Source organism: Arachis hypogaea, chromosome 20 (genome assembly GCF_003086295.3).
Source record: "Arachis hypogaea cultivar Tifrunner chromosome 20, arahy.Tifrunner.gnm2.J5K5, whole genome shotgun sequence".
In the NCBI taxonomy this organism is placed as follows: domain Eukaryota; kingdom Viridiplantae; phylum Streptophyta; class Magnoliopsida; order Fabales; family Fabaceae; genus Arachis; species Arachis hypogaea.
In genome coordinates, this window is record NC_092055.1 from 63,735,422 (window position 1) to 63,753,186 (window position 17,765).

A 17,765-nucleotide genomic window follows, 5' to 3' on the forward strand; every position below is an offset into this window, starting at 1 on the left:
TGTTGAACATGTGCACCGCATTCTATATGTTTTACATAATGCCTGAATGAACTTTTTGTTTAATGCATGTGTTGTAGCTACCATATGTATTGGACTATATTCTTGTTGGCATTCTAATCAAGAATTGTGCACTTTTGAATGATGATGATTTTATTTGGGATTGAAATTTCAATAATGTACTTGTTTAATACTTTGAGTTGCTCGCACCAAATTGAATTAGAAATTGAATTTTTGTCTCTTATTTGGTGCAATTTTTAACAAGTACATATTGAATTTGGTGAATTGAATGAAATTACTTGTTCGTTGGTGCGTGGCAGAAGTTAGGCCAATTAAGAGATTATAATATAATAGAACAGCGTTGCTAGTATAGCTCTTAACCAGCTAAAATCTGCCTCACCAATTTAGAAGAGTGTCACAAAAATTTAGAATAGAAAAATACTGGGAGTATGAGTCCCAGGTCGTCTCCCAACGAGTTGCAAGGAAGGGTGCTATTTTATTAATTAGAAATTTTTCCGAGAGTTTTGAGAGTTGAATAATGAGCAATTAAATAATTGTAAATTAAAGCAATAAAAACTAAGAATGATTATTAATATTCTAAATAAAAAGGCCTTGACTAGAGGAATGATTAATTGGAAGTTCTATCCTTGTTGGGATCTCTTAAGTGTAGTATTAAAAAGGTTGTTGTTTTCACTTAGTTAACCCTTACTAAATAAAGGAAAGTCAAGTGATTGAGCTAACTCTTATTTGCAAATCTTAGTCCTCTCCCGTGGGAAGGTCTAGCGTTAGTAAATACAGAACTAGCCAACAACTTCCAGTTTAATCAACACATAAGCCTTTCAACTCAAGTGTCTCCTTTTAATCAACCCCCATGTCAAGTATGGAATCTACTCCATTGACATGAATATAGCACTCATAAAAATATAAGAAGAAGCCATGATGAATTTAAATAAAATAGGGATTCAAAATTGATTAAAAATAAAAGTAATTTTTTGCATTAACAATTCATGAAAATAATCCACTTACTAATTTAAACAAGAATTAAGAATATGGAATAAATAAAAGATAAGTAGGGAAACAAACTAGAATAGTATCTTCAACAGAGGTAATGACTCTTCAATATCCAAAAGCAAAAGCAATAAACTGGGAATGTAAAGAGAACCTAGAGGAAGAGTAATTCACTCTAGATTCGGATCTAAAAAAACCTAAAACTATCCTAATGAGAATATGTGTAGACTTCTCTTTTTGAGTCTCTGCATGTTCTCTGGCTTTATTCTGTGTTCTGGGCCGAAAACTAGGTCAAAACGTGGCCCGAAATCGCCCCCAGCATTTTCTGTTAAGTTTGCAGATCGCGCAGGTCACGCGTACGCGTCATCCACGTGTTCGCATCTTTCAGCAATTTTTCTTGTCACGCGAGCGCATCGTCCACGGGTTTACCTCATTCGTGCAGACTCCAATCCACGCGTACGCGTCAGGCACGTGCACGCGTTGCTGCAATTTTCTCCATTCCGCGCGCTCGCATGTGCCATGCGCGCGCGTCGGTGTTCACTGGTTATCTCCTTAGTTTCTTGTGTTCATTCTATTTTTGCAAGCTTCCTCTCCATTCTCTAAGCCATTCCTGCCCTATAAAGCCTGAAACACTTAACACACAGATCACGTCATCGAATGGTATAGAGGAGAATCAAAATATACTAATTAAAGATCTTTAGGAAGCAAGTTTTCAATCATTAAACAATACTAGGAAGGGATTATAAAATCATGCAAATCATAGGTAGGTAAAGGCTTGATGAAACCACTCAATTAAACACAAGATAAACCATAAAATAGTGGTTTATCAACCTCCCCACTAATGTCCTCATGCTTAACTTAAGGAGATAAAATAAATGAGAAGGGAAAAGTAAGACTCATGCAATGTAACCTATGTATATGAATGCAACTATATGATTTTTTTTCTACTTAGTTAAAAATAAATAAGTTCTTTAAGACAAATATAAATCAAATATCACTAATTAAAATTTATACAGTAAAAGTAAGTAAACATGTAAGAAGACAGCTCATAAAAGCAGGGAACATAGAATTAAGCATTGAAGCCTCACTGATGGTGTATGTGCACTCTAATCACTCAAGTGTATAGGGTAATCACTCTACTCTTCTCTAATAATGCTTTCTAAACCTTGTTCTTCACCTAACCAATCAACAAGTATTTAATGTACCAATGCAAACATCATGAGTTCTTTTCAAGGTTGTAATGGGGCCAAGGTAAAGGTGAGGGTATATATATGGCTAAGTGAGCTATAAATTGAATCCTTGATTATCCTAAGCTTTCACCTAACATACATACTCTATTTTCTTCTTGAATTCATGCCTAGCTACCCAAAATTTTCCCACTTTTGTTTTACATACTCATGCATCAACTTTTCTCTTAACTTGTATCACATATGCATTGATTTTTTTTTAGTGAACTTAACTTAGCATTGGGATAATTTTGTCCCCTTATTCATTTATCTAATTACTTGAATATTTTTGGGATTTTCTTTGCAGCATAAAAATAACATTGCCAATGCACATGGATTTATAATTTTTCTTAGTTTCACATGAGTAGGTACCCAAATTCCCAATATTTTATCATGACACATTCCCTTTTTAACCAATGTTCCCACAGTTTTCCCATACTTAATTGACACACAATTTCTATCTTAAGCTAACCAAAGATTCAATTTGGGGTATTACTTGTTTTTCTACTTAAGGTTAGTAATGTGGTAAAATATAGAACAATTGGGATTAAAAGGCTCAAAGTGGCTAACAAAGGTAAATGGAAGGGTAGGCTATTTAGGTTAAGTGAGCTAATAAAATAATGGCCTCAATCATATGCATGCATATAACACATTAAACATTGGACATATAGGATGGAACAAAATATAGATCACAATCATAGAGAAGTAAACACACAAGAATAAAATTTTATGGTTAAATATTGTTACCATGTTATTAGGCTCAAGTCTCACAGGTTGTGTGTTATAGCTTTTAACTATGTTCCAAATACAACTTCCAAACAAGTTTAACACAAAAGTTTTGATTTAAATCAATGAAATTTTTCAAAAATAGGGTCTTTAAAAAGAAACTTATTATTTTCTAACCAAATAGAACATGCATGCAAATAACCTATTACTATGCAATTTTATTCTATCCTAACAAAAGAAAAATTAAATAAATATCATATTCTATTGGTGCTAAGAAAGAGAAATTACCTCCGGAAGAAAGGGACTGACCGACCTCCCCACACTTAAAGCTTGGCACTGTCTTCAGTACCATTAATCAGGATCAAAGGAGGGCTGGTAGCAGCATCTCCACAATCGAGACCGTCATGGCTCCCTGTGCTGGTAAATGAAGTGGAGTCCAGGGTGTCTGGGTCTTCTTTAGGTGGGTGGTTACCAACAAGCAGCTCCTTGAGGTATGTAAATCTACGCTTGTTACGGTGCTCCCCTTGCTTTCCTTTCCGGTCAAGCCGGTCTAGCCTCTCAAGTATCTGATGGAGCAGTTGGTTTGTTGAAGGTGCTTGTGATGTGGTAGGAGAAGGGATATCTTCTGCTGGTTCTGTGCTCCGGTTGATAGCGGCTGCTGGAGGTCTGATACACTTCCCGTTAGGGACGTATTGATCATCTCGTGGAATCATGGCCTTGGTGTCCCCAGCTCTGTAGGAGACTTCGGCTGCTGAGACTAGATCTGAAACCAAGGCAGGAAAAGGTAGGTTGCCCACAATCTGTACGTGTCCCATAGCATGCCGAATGTGTCTTGGTAAATTGAGGTGCTGGTCTGTAAGGATACACCAGAGTAGAACAGCCATGTCTGCAGTGAAGGAGGACTCGTGAGTGCTCGAAAAGACGTAATGGGACATGATCTGTGCCCATACTCGAGCCTCCAAGGTGAGTGCTGAAGCCAATATGCTCTTAGGTCGAGATCGATGGTATCCATAGATCCATCTGCTGTCAGGTTGTGCTATAACTCTGAGAAATGCGTCCCAGTCAAATTGATATGTCTGGCATTTGAAGGAGGCATCTTGGAATGCGTCCAATCCTTCTAGAGCAGGAGGAAGATCTAAAGCTCGTTGAATAGCCTCTTCTGTTATGGGAACTTGCTTCTGACGGACATAGACAGACTGCATGGTTGGCATGTGAAAATTGCAGTAGAATTCAACTACCCATGAAAGGTTAACCTGTCGTGGCTGTCTCCGTAAGAATCCCCAATGTCTTCGTTCAATTCGTGGCTCAACAAATTCAACAATATTGGTCGAGAGGATGAGTAGATACTCATTGTTATAGTGTTTCTCATCCAGGATGGGGAATATCTGCTCACAGTAGCGATTAGTGAACCGCACAGTGTCCTTTGCTGAAAAAGCTTTCTCCTTTTCATCGACCTTGATAATCCTCTTGATTCATTTTGTTGAGGGCTTTACTGCTATTGAAGATGGCTCTGCGGCTATTGTTCTTTTAGTTCATTTCCTTGCTGGTGGTTTGGGAGTAGCTTTCTCTTTACCCTTTTTGGTGGCCATCCTGAAAAGGGAAAAAGTAAGTAACTTTAAAACTTAAGGGTTAGAGCAAGGAAGGGGATGGTATAAGTGATAATCAATGCACGGTAAAGAAGGATGTCATTAACACATGGTCATGACTACATGTGAAAAGTTCATCAATGGAAAGATAACAAGTGTGTGTGATGGCTACTTAATGCAAGATGTTTATTGGCATGCTGGCAAAGGCATGAGTAGCATAGATCAAGCACTAAATGTCCAAGTTAGATTATCAACTCTTTCAAACTAATAATCTATTTTTATTGACAATTATATTTAATCAATAAAATATAAAAGGGGTTTTGTGAAAAACAACAGGCATTAGAGTTGTGGAATAGAATAATTTAAAATAATGCACAATGCCATACGGGCTTTTTCACAAACACATAGCATGTAAAATGAAGATGTTATGGAAAGTATTAAATTGATCATGCAAGCAACTCTTTAAGAAGTAATATTAATTGTCAAACAATTCCACAATAATCCACAAGCAAAATATAGAAGAAAATAATCACCAAATTAAATTTCAAACACCAATTAAAAGAATAAAAAGGAAAAGAAGGAAAACGTAGATAATGAAAGTAAAAAGAAAAAGATGAAAACATAAATAAAAATAATGGAAAAGTAAAATAAAAAGAGAAAGAAAAGAACCTTGATAATGGATGTGAAAAATAAAGAAGGGAAAAAGTAAAAAGTGGGAAAGAATAAAGAAGGAAGAAGGAAGAATAAAGAAATAAGAAGGGAAAGAAAAGATTTTGATTTGGGAAAGAAAAGATAAGATATTAGGCGCTGATCTGGATAAGCTGTGCGTCGCTTGTGACGCGGAGGCGTGGGTCACGCGATCGCGTGGTGTGTGATAAGTTCAGGTGACGCGGACGCGTGGGTCACGCATTCGCGTGAAATGAAGTGTGCCTTTGGCGTGAGAGCAGCCTCGCGTTCGCGCAACTTTCTATTTTATACGCACATTGCCAAATTTTTGGGTGATGCGCACGCGTGAATGGCCATATTTTGAAAAACGACGCGGACACGTGGGGCATATGTTCGCGTGATAGGGCTTGTGCTTCTAGCATCATTCCAGCTCCACTCCATCATAACTCTCTGCCATACACCTTTTTACGTCGATTTCGCAAGGTCACGCGTGCGCGTGGGTGACGCGTACGCGTGGGAGGCTATTTTTCAAAATGACGCGGACCCGTCAGTGACGCGTTTGTGTGGGCATGGTTGTGCCTAAGGCACGCCTCCAGCCACGCTCTCGCGTGACTCTCTGCTTCTTTTCTAATTTGTTTCTAATGCACTAATGACGCGGACGCGTCAGCGAAGCTTACGCGTCGCGTGCATTTTTTTTTATATATGCAGAATGTAAATGCAAATGCAGGCTATATACAGAGATTATGAGAAGAGTCTTTAATAAAAATAGAATAAAGTAAAATAAAACAGACTGAAACGGAACGATCATACCATGGTGGGTTGTCTCCCACCTAGCACTTTGCTTTTACGTCCTTAAGTTGGACGTTCTTCAAGTTCATTCTGCTACTGTTGGTGGGTCTTCCAAGAGGAAGACCTCTAGTTCTTTGTGATCCTTAATCTTTTCTCCATGATAAAGCTTTAGGCGATGTCCGTTGAGCTTCATGAATTTTGAACTATAAGAATGATGCAGGTGAAAAACTCCGTATGGCTCTGCCTTTTCTACTCTGTAGGGACCTTCCCATCTTGATCTCAATTTACCTGGCATAAGCCTCAGTCTGGAATTATAAAGAAGAACTAACTCCCCTGGTCTGAATTCTCTCCTTTTTATATGTTTGTCATGGACAGCCTTCATCTTCTCCTTGTATCGCCTGGAGTTGTCATATGCTTCTAGGCGAAGATTCTCTAATTCTGCTAGTTGCAACTTTCTTTCAGCACCATATTCTTCAAAATTCATATTGCATTCCCTTACAGCCCAGAAGGCCTTGTGTTCCATTTCTACTGGAAGGTGGCAAGCCTTTCAGTACACTAAGTGGAAGGGGCTCATCCCGATAGGTGTTTTGTATGCTATTCTATATGCCTAGAGTGCATCTTGTAGCCTTGCACTCCAGTCTTTCCTATAGGACTTTACTATTTTCTCCAGAATATGTTTAATCTCCTTGTTAGACACTTCTGCTTGTCCATTGGTTTGAGGATGATAAGTTGTTGCTATTTTGTGAACAATCCCATGCTTCTTCACTAATCCTGTTAGTCTCCTATTACAAAAGTGAGTTCCTTGATCGCTCACAATTGCTCGTGGTGATCCAAAGCGACATATAATATGATTTCTAACAAAGGAAACAACAGTGTTAGCATCATCAGTACGGGTAGTAATTGCTTCCACCCATTTAGAAACGTAATCTACAGCTAACAGTATATAAAGATAACCATTAGAGTTTGGAAATGGACCCATGAAGTCAATCCCCCAAACATAAAAAATTTCACAGAAAAGCATAATCTGTTGAGGCATCTCATCCCTCTTGGATATATTACCAAATCTTTGGCATGGGGGACAAGATTTAGAAAATTCAGCAGCATCTTTAAAAAGAGTAGGCCTCCAGAATCCACAGTCTAAGACTTTTCTAGCTGTTCTTTGAGGGCCAAAATGTCTTCCACTCTCAGAAGAGTGGCAGGCCTCTAAAATAGATTGGAATTCTATTTGGGGTACACACCTTCTAATTACCTAGTCAGCACCACACCTCTATAAATATGGGTCATCCCATATATAATATTTAGACTCGCTTTTCAGCTTGTCCCTTTGATGTTTATTAAAATTGGGAGGGAAAGTATGTCTAATTAGATAATTAGCTACAGGTGCATACCAAGGAACTACTTCGGATACTGCTTACAAACTATCAAATGGAAAAGTATCATTGATAGGAGTGGAGTCATCCTTAATGTGCTCAAAGCAACTCAAGTGGTCTGCCACTAAATTCTGGTTACCACTCCTATCCTTAATTTCTAAATCAAATTCTTGTAGCAACAGTATCCATCGTATTAGCCTTGGTTTGGACTCTTTTTTAGCTAATAAATATTTTAGAGCTACATGGTCTGAGTATACTACTACCTTAGTACCAAGTAAATAGGCTCGGAATTTATCCAGAGCAAAAACAATAGCAAGAAGCTCTTTTTCAGTAGTAGTAAAATTAGACTGAGCAGCATCTAAGGTTTTAGATGCATAAGCAATTACGAATGGATCCTTACCTTCGCGCTGAGCCAGTGCCGCTCCTACTGCATGGTTGGAGGCATCACACATAATCTCAAATGGCTGACTCCAGTATGGTCCTCTCACAATTGGAGCTTGAGTCAAGGCAATCTTCAGCTTATCAAATGCTTGCATGCAATCCTCACTGAACTCGAACTCAATATCTTTCTGTAGCAGTCTGGATAAAGGTAATGCTACCTTACTGAAGTCCTTAATGAATCTCCTATAAAAACCTGCATGGCCTAGGAACGAACGGACTTCTCTCACAGAGGAGGGGTAAGGTAAACTAGAAATGACATCTACCTTTGCTGGATCTATTGAAATACCAGTTTCGGAGACAACATGTCCTAGAACAATCCCTTGTTTTACCATAAAATGACATTTTTCAAAACTCAATACAAGGTTTGAACTAACACATCTGTCTAATACTTTAGCTAAACTATCCAAGCAAAGGTTAAACGAATCACCATATATGCTAAAATCATCCATAAAAACTTTCATACAGTTCTCAATAAGATCTGAAAAAATACTCATCATGCATCTTTGGAAAGTAACTGGTGCATTACATAAGCCAAAAGGCATCCTTTTGTATGCATACGTTCCAAAGGGACATGTAAAAGTGGTCTTCTCCTGATCCTCAGGAGCTATATAAATTTTAAGGTAGCCTGTATAGCCATCTAAAAAGCAATAATGGGATTTACCTGACAGGCGATCGAGCATCTGGTCAATAAATGGCAAGGGATAATGATCCTTGCGAGTAGCTTGGTTGAGACGCCTATAGTCAATGCAAACCCTCCATGAATTCTGCACTCTAGTTGTCAGGAGCTCTCCATGCTCATTCTTTATTGTTGTGACTCCAGACTTCTTGGACACCACTTGTACTGGACTGACCCATTCACTGTCTGAGATGGGGTAAATGATATCTGCTTCAAGTAGTCTGGTTACTTCTTTCTTGACAACTTCTAAGATGGTGGGATTCAATCTTCTTTGGGGTTGATGGATGGGTTTTTATTCCTCTTCTAAATATATTCTGTGCTCACAAACTTGAAGACTGATGCCTACTATATCCGCCAAGCTCCATCCAATTGCTTTCTTATGTTTTCTCAGCACACTAAGCAGTTGCTCTTCCTGTTGAGAACTGAGTTCCTTTGCAATGATAACTGGAAACTTCTGGTTATCCTCAAGGTAAGCGTACTTGAGGTGTGGAGGAAAGGGCTTCAATTCCAATTTCTGCTCATGGCTAGGCTCTGGATCATCCGGGGCTGGTGGTAATAATAAGGTGTCTTCATCATGTTCAAAGGGTGTCCCCACACTTGGACCTTCCTCCATGTGCTTCTCTTCTAATTCTTCTTGGTGAACTTCAGCTATAGTTTCATCAATAATGTCGCACTGGAAGATAGAATGATCTTCCGGAGGGTGCTTCATAGCTTCATTTAAACTGAAACTTACTGTTCTACCATCTATCTCAAAGGAGTAAGTTCCTGAGAATGCATCTAGCTCGAACTTCGAGGTTTTCAGGAATGGTCTTCCAAGCAGGATTGATGATGGTCTTCCTGAGTCATTAGGGGGCATTTCCAGGATATAAAAGTCATTGGGAAAGCTGAGCCCCTTAATGCTCACTAATACATCTTCAGCAATTCCAACTACTGTAATAATGCTTTTATCTGCTAACACAAAACGAGCTGCCGACCTTTTTAAGGAAGGGAGCCTTAGAGTATCATATATAGACAATGGCATTATACCATATATGGACCTGGATCACTACATTTTTCAGGTATACCTCCCATTAAAGCAGATATAGAACTACCTAAAGGAATAGTTTCTAATTCATTAATTTTATCCTTATGAATGCATAAATTTTTCAGAAACTTTGCATATTTAGGTACTTTCTAAATAACATCAAAAAGGGAAACAGTTACCTCAACCTTTTTGAAAATTTCTACCATTTTGGGATCAAGTTCCGTCTGCTTTCTGGGCTTTCTTGCAAAGTCTGGGAATGGGATAGGGATGGTGCCACTTGCAGCTTCTACATCCTTTGGTGCTCCATTCCTTGGCTGAGTTAATTCTTCTTCAACATTGTCTTGTACTTCATCTTCCTCTTCAGCATCTTCCATTTCAGCGTCTTCTACTTCCACTGAGTCTTTAATTTGGGCGTGTTCTATTGGGCTTGGCTCCTCCTGGATCCTCTCTTGCAGTGTGGTTCCGTACCTCAAAGTGATGGCATTGATGCCACCCTTGGGGTTAGGTAAGGGTTGAGAAGGAATTCCACTGGAGCTTGAAGGTTGGTTGGTGAAAGCAGGTAGTGATTCTATTCGGGTGGCAAGAGCTTGTAAAGTGGCATTCAGACTATTTAAAGTAGAGTTCAGTGTAGTCTACATGTCTTGTTGTCCTTGTGCAAGAGAATGAAGCATCTCGTCATTTGATGAGGAAGTGGGATAAGTGATCTATGGGACTTGTTGTTGGTTATGCTGGGGTCCTTGTGACTGTCTTAGGTGAGGAGCTCTGTAAGGTTGGTTCTGATTCTGCTGTCTATTGTTGTCATTCTACCTCTGGTTTCCATTGTTATCTCTGCCTCTTCTGTTATAGTTGTCCTTCCAGCCATGGTTGGAATTATCTCTTCAACTTTGGTTGGAGTTGTCCTGCCATCCTTGGTTATAGTTTCCTCCTTGGTTGTAGTTGCTGCCTTGTTAATTGTATCCTTAATTCGAGCGGTCATAGAAGTTATGAGTAGCTGCCACATTGTTATCTTCCTGTTGGAGCTGCGGGCATTCATTAGTATAATGACTATAGTCAGCACAGATTCCGCATACTCTTTGTAGAACTAGCTGTTGGCTTTGTTGTGGTGTGGCAGGCTGAGCTTGTTGTTGTTGGTTCAATTGCATTTGCTTCAGTAGGTTAGTCATTTCACATATACTCTGTGTAAGAGCAGAAGTTTCAGTGCTGGAGGAGACCTCTGCAATAGCTTTTGAGTGGCTGCTCCTGTGCCTGTGATTCCTAGTAGACTCAGTGGTGCACGAAATTGTGATCTCAACGGCACAAAAAAACTTGGTACACACGTTCATAATCTCAATTATTTTCCAAAATTCCGCACTACTAACCAGCAAGTGCACTGGGTCGTCCAAGTAATAAACCTTACGTGAGTAAGGGTCGATCCCACGGAGATTGTTGGCTTGAAGCAAGCTATGGTCATCTTGTAAATCTCAGTCAGGCAGATTCAAATGGTTATGAGGTTTTGATAATTAAAATATAAATAAAATAGAAAATAAGATAGAAATACTTATGTAATTCATTGGTGAGAATTTCAGATAAGCGTATGGAGATGCTTTGCTCCTTCTAAATCTCTGCTTTCCTACTGCCTTCATTCAATCATTCATACTCCTTTCCATGGCAAGCTGTATGTTGGGGGTTCACCGTTGTCAATGGCTACCGTCCGTCCTCTCAGTGAAAATGGTCCAAATGTGCTGTCACCGCACGGCTAATCATCTGTCGGTTCTCACTCATGTTGGAATAGGATCCATTGATCCTTTTGTGTCTGTCACTACGCCCAACACTCGCGAGTTTGAAGCTCGTCACAGTCATCCCATCCCAGATCCTACTCGAAATACCACATACAATGTTTAGACTTTCTCGATCTCAAGAATGCTGCCAATTGATTCTAGCTTATACTACGAAGACTCTGATCGTGAACCAAGAAGCTAAGAGATATGCATTCAAGCTTGTTTTCATGTAGAACGGAAGTGGTTGTTAGGCACGCGTTCATAGGTGAGAATGGTGATGAGTTTCACATAATCATCACATTCATCATGTTCTTAGGTGCGAATGAATATCTTAGAATAAGAATAAGCTTGAGTTGAATAGAAAAACAATAGTACTTTGCATTAATTCATGAGGAACAGCAGAGCTCCACACCTTAATCTATGGGGTGGAGAAACTCCACCGTAGAAAATACATAAGTGAAAAAGGTCTAGGCATGGCCGAATGGCCAGCCCCCAAACGTGTATAATGATAAAAGTCTCAGGACTTAAAATGAAAACTGGATACAAAATAAATCTCTAAAAGTAGTTTTTATACTAAACTAGTAACTAGGGTTTATAGAAAATGAGTAACTAATGCAGATAGTACAGAAATCCACTTTTGGGGCCCACTTGCTGTGTGCTTAGGCTGAGCATTGAAGCATTCACATGTAGAGACTTTTCTTGGAGTTAAACGCCTACTTTGATGCCAGTTTGGGCGTTTAACTCCAGCTTTTATGCCAGTTCTATCGTTTAACGCCAGAATAGGGTAGAAATTGGGCGTTCAAATGCCAGTTTGCGTTATCAAAACTTGGGCAAAGTATAAACTATTATGTATTTCTGGAAAGCCCAGGATGTCTACTTTCCAACTCAATTGAGAGTACGCCAATTGGGTTTCTGTAGCTCCATAAAATCCATTTCGAGTGCAGGGAGGTCAGAATCCAACAACATCTGCAGTCCTTTTTCAGCCTCTGAATCAGATTTTTGCTCAGGTCCCTCAATTTCAGCCAGAAAATACCTAAAATCACAGAAAAACAAACAAAATCATAGTAAAGTCCAGAAATGTGATTTTTGCTTGAAAACTAATAAAAATATACTAAAAAGTAGCTAGATCCTACTAAAAATACCTAAAAATAATGCCAAAAAGCGTATAAACTATCCGCTCATCACAACACCAAACTTAAATTGTTGCTTGTCCCCAAGCAACTGAAAATAAAATAGGATAAAAAGAAGAAAATATACTATAAATTCCAAAATTTCAATGAAACTTAGCTCTAATTAGATGAGCGAGACTAGTAGCTTTTTGCCTCTGAACAGTTTTGGCATCTCACTTTATCCTTTGAAGTTGAGAATGATTGGCATCTATAGGAACTCAGAATTTAGATAGTGTTATTGATTCTCCTAGTTCAGTATGTTGATTCTTGAACACAGCTACTTTATGAGTCTTGGCCGTGGCCCTAAGCACTTTGTTTTCCAGTATTACCACCAGATACATAAATGCCACAGACACATAACTGGGTGAACCTTTTCAGATTGTGACTCAGCTTTGCTAGAGTCCCCAGTTAGAGGTGTCCAGAACTCTTAAGCACACTCTTTCTGATTTGGATCACGACTTTAACCGCTCAGTCTCAAGCTTTTCACTTGACACTTTCACGCCACAAGCACATGGTTAGGGACAGCTTGGTTTAGCCGCTTAGGCCAGAATTTTATTCCTTTGGGCCCTCCTATCCATTAATGCTCAAAGCCTTGGATCCTTTTTACCCTTGCCTTTTAGTTTAAAGGGTTATTGGCTTTTTGCTCTTGCCTTTTGGTTTAAAGAGCTCTTGGCTTTTTCTGCTTGCTTTTTCTTTTTCTTTCCTTTTTTTTCTTTTATTTTTGCCATTTTTTTTGCAAGCCTTGTTTTTCACTGCTTTTTCTTTCTTCAAGAATCAATTTTATGATTTTTCAGATTATCAATAACATTTCTCCTTTTTCATTATTCTTTCAAGAGCCAACAATTTTAACATTCATAAACTTCACTATCAAAAATATGCACTGTTCAAGCATTCATTCAGAAAGTAGAAAGTATTGTCACCACATCAAAATAATTAAACTAATCTCAAGGATGAATTCAAAATTCATGTACTTTTTGTTCTTTTACATTTAGAACAATTTTTTTATTTAAGAAAGGTGATGGATTCATAGGACATTCATAGCTTTAAGGCATAGACACTTAGACACTAGTTATCAATGTAATAAGACACAAACATAAATAAAACATAAAGCATAATTTTCGAAAAACAGAAAAATAAGAACAAGAAAATTAAAGAACGGGTCCACCTTAGTGATGGCGGCTTGTTCTTCCTCTTGAAGATCTTATGGAGTGCTTGAGCTCCTCAATGTCTCTTCCTTGCCTTTGTTGCTCCTCCCTCATGGCTCTTTGGTCTTCTCTAATTTCTTGAAGGAGGATGGAATGCTCTTGGTGCTCCACCCTTAGTTGTCCCATGTTGGAACTTAATTCTCCTAGGGAGGTATTAATTTGCTCCCAATAGTTTTATGGAGGAAAGTGCATCCCTTGAAGCATCTCAGGGATTTCATGATGAGGACTTTCCTCATGCTTTTGTTGAGGTCCATGAGTGGGCTCTCTTGTTTGCTCCATCCTTTTCTTAGTGATGGGCTTTTGAGATGAATCTCTCCATCTCCCATGACTCAGAAGTGGAAGCAATTGCCTTCCCTTTCCTTTTTCTAGAGGTTACTCCGGCCTTAGGTGCCATTAATGGTTATGGAAAAATAAAAAAGCAATGCTTTTACCACACCAAACTTAAAGTGTTTGCTCGTCCTCGAGCAAAGAAGAAAGAATAAAGAAGAAGAAGAAGAAGAAAATGGAGGAGATGGAGAGGTGTGAGTGTGTCGGCCAAGGGGGGAAAGAAATGTGTATTAGAGGTTAGGTTTGGGAGGGAAGAGTGGTGAAGAGGTGATGGGGAAGACAGATGGAGGTGATTGGTAAAGGGTATTTAGGGAAGAGTGTTATAGAAATATGTGAAGAGGAGAGAAAAAGAGGTGGGATAGGTGGGGATCCTGTGGGGTCCACAGATCCTGAGGGGTCAAGGACTTAGCATCCCTGCTCTATTTAGGCATGGAAAACGCCCTTAGAGTGCACTTCTGGCGTTAAACGCCAGGTTGCTGCTTGTTTCTGGCATTTAACCAGCTTTTCTCCTTTTCTTGGCGTTTAACGCCAACTTGGTGCCCTGTTCTGGCGTTAAACGCCAGTCTGGTGCCTATTTCTGGCGTTAAACACCCAGAATGGTGCCAGACTGGGCGCTTAACGCCCATTCTACTACTTTTACTGGCGTTTAAATGCCAGTAAGCTCTTCCTCCAGGGTAAGCTATTTTTAATGCTATTTTTTATTCTGTTTTTGATTTTTCAGTTGTTTTTATGACTTCACATGATCATCAACCTAAAGAAAACATAAAATAACAATGGAAAATAAATAGATATAATTAAATAACATTGGGTTGCCTCCCAATAAGTGCTTATTTAATGTCAATAGCTTGACAGTGAGCTCTCATGGAGCCTCACAGATAATCAGAGCAGGGTTGGGGCCTCTCAACACCAAACTTAGAGTTTGGTTATGGCCTCCCAACACCAAACTTAGAGTTTGAATGTGGGGATTTTGTTTGACTCTGTATTGAGAGAAACTTTTCATGCTTCCTCTCCATGGTTACAGAAGGAGAACCTTGAGTCTTGAATACAAGGTAGTCCTCATTCAACTTAAGGACCAACTATCCCCTGTCAACATCAATCACAGCTTTTGCTGTGGCTAGGAAGGGTCTGCCAAGGATGATGGATTCATCCTCATCCTTCCCAATGTCTAGGATTATGAAATTAGCAGGGGTGTAAAGGCCTTCAACCTTCACTAGCACGTCCTCTACTAGTCCATAAGCCTGTTTAATTGATTTGTCTGCCATCTCTAGTGAGATTCTTGCAGTTTGTACCTCAAAGATTCCCAGTTTCTCCATTACAAAGAGTGGCATGAGGTTTATCCCTGACCCCAGGTCACATAGAGCCTTTTCAAAGGTTATGGTGCCTATGGTACAAGGTATGAAGAATTTTTCAGGATCCGGTTTCTTCTGAGGTAATGTCTGCCTCATTAATGCATTCAGTTCATTGGTGAACAAGGGGGGTTCATCCTCCCAAGTCTCAGTACCAATTAAGTTGGCATTCAACTTCATGATTTCTCCTAGATATTTAGCAACTTGATCTTCAGTGATGTCTTCATCCTCTTCAGAGGAAGAATATTCATCAGAGCTCATGAATCACAGAAAGAAGTTCAATGGAATCTCTATGGTCTCTGTATGAGCCTCAGATTCCTTTGGTTCCTCAAAGGGAAACTCCTTTCTGTCCAGAGGACGTCCCATGAGGCTTTTCTCACTGGGACTTACGTCCTCCTCACTCTCTCCAGGTTCGGCCATGTTGGTCATGGTTATGGCCTTGCACTCTCTCTTGGGATTCTCTTCTGTATTGCTTGGGAGAGTACTGGAAGGAGTTTCAGTAATCTTCTTACTCAGCTGACCCACCCATGCTTCCAAATTTCTAATAGAGGACCTTGTTTCATTCATGAAACTTAGTGTGGTCTTGGGTAGATCAGAGACTATGGTTGCCAGGCCAGAATGGCTCTGTTCAGAATTCTCTGTCTGTTGCTGAGAAGATGATGGAAAAGGCTTGCTATTGCTAAACCTATTTCTTCCACCATTATTATTGAAGCCTTGTTGAGGCTTCTGTTGGTCCTTCCACGAGAAATTTGGATGATTTCTCCATGAAAGATTATAGGTGTTTCCATAGGGTTCTCCCATGTAATTCACCTCTGCCATTGTAGGGTTCTCAGGATCATAAGCTTCTTCTTCAGAAGATGCTTCTTTAGTACGGTTGGATGCAGCTTGCAATCCATTCAAACTCTGAGAAATTATATTGACTTGCTGAGTCAATATTTTGTTCTGAGCCAATATGGCATTCAGAGTATCAATTTCAAGAATTCCCTTCTTCTGAGGCATCCCATTGTTCACAGGACTCCTCTCATAGGTGTACATGAACTGGTTATTTGCAACCATGTCAATGAGTTCCTGAGCTTTTGCAGGGTTTTTCAGATGAAGAGATCCTCTTGTAGAATGGTCCAATGACATTTTTGACAACTCAGACAGACCATCATAGAATATACATATGATGCTCCATTCTGGAAGCATGTCAGTAGGACACATTTTGATCAATTGCTTATATCTTTCCCAAGCTTCAAAGAGGGACTCACCTTCCTTCTGTCTGAAGGTTTGGATTTCCACTCTAAGCTTGCTCATCTTTTGAGGTGGAAAGAATTTGGCCAGGAAAGCACTGACTAACTTTTCCCAAGAGTTCAGGCTTTTCTTAGGTTGTGAATCCAACTGATGACAAGTCATCTTAGCCTAGTTTCACTAGCCTTTTTCTTTTGTTTTCAATTGATTTTATGCACTTTCTTAAGCCATAAGCAAGCCAATTGGGTAGATTTCCATGTTTCCTTTGATTCAATCAACCATGTATGAATTAATGCAATTTCATGAGATTTTATGCTATAATTGTCATATATTATGAAAGAATAACAAACTCATGATTTTGATCAAAGCTTTGATGTGTTTGGTTGATTGATGATAGGTGAAAAGAGTTTTGAAGAAGGTTGAAGAAAGAAGGAATGGCTAGGAGCAAGAGAGAACAAAAAGTTTGAGCCAAAGTTTGCCTCAAACTTTAGCTCAAACTTTTAGAAGAGTTGAAAACATGCCAGAGGAAAAAAAAGCTTGAGCCAAAGTTTGCCTCAAACTTTAGCTCAAACTTTTGGAAAAATTGAAAACACTCCAGAGGAAAAAAAAAGCTTGAGCAAAAGTTTGCCTCAAACTTTAGCTCAAACTTTTGGGAGAAAAGCTTGAGCCAACGTTTGCCTCAAACTTTTTGGCAAACATTGGCATCACAAAACCAACACCCTGGAGGAGAAAAGCTTGCACCAACGTTTGCCTCAAACTTTTTGGCAAACGTTGGCGCCACACATATACACAAGGGGGCCAACGTTTGAGCAAAAGTTTGACCTCAAACTTTAGCCCAAACGTTGGTAGCAGCAAGAGAAGCCATCTGGTATAAAAAGTTTGAGTAAAAGTTTGCCTCAAACTTTTACTCAAACTTTTACTCAAACTTTTTATGATTTCAACCCGGTTCACAATGGATCTTTCTCCAACTCCAAGAGCAATCAACCAAGGCCTTTATCAACCCAATTCCATCAAGAGCAAAGGCCCAATTCAAGGCTTGAAGACCATTTGAAGAAAGTGTATAAATAGCTTAGGATTTAAGTTTTTCAGAGAGCTTTTCCTTTGGCATTCTTAGAACACTTACAGAGAGCTCACCTTTACATTGTTGCTTTAGAATTCTAGAGAATTGGGAAGGAGAATTGATCTCTCTTCTTCCTTGTTCTTGCTCAGCACTCTTTACTTT

At 39.2% G+C, this 17,765-nt stretch overlaps 1 non-coding gene across 1 annotated transcript; it reads left to right on the top strand.

Annotated features, from left to right (window-relative positions):
• The first annotated feature begins 16,495 nt into the window (after positions 1-16,495).
• On the top strand, positions 16,496-16,603 carry LOC112787631 (small nucleolar RNA R71). Its single transcript, XR_003195034.1, has one exon. It is a non-coding gene; the product is annotated as a small nucleolar RNA R71 (small nucleolar RNA).
• The last annotated feature ends 1,162 nt before the right edge of the window (positions 16,604-17,765 follow it).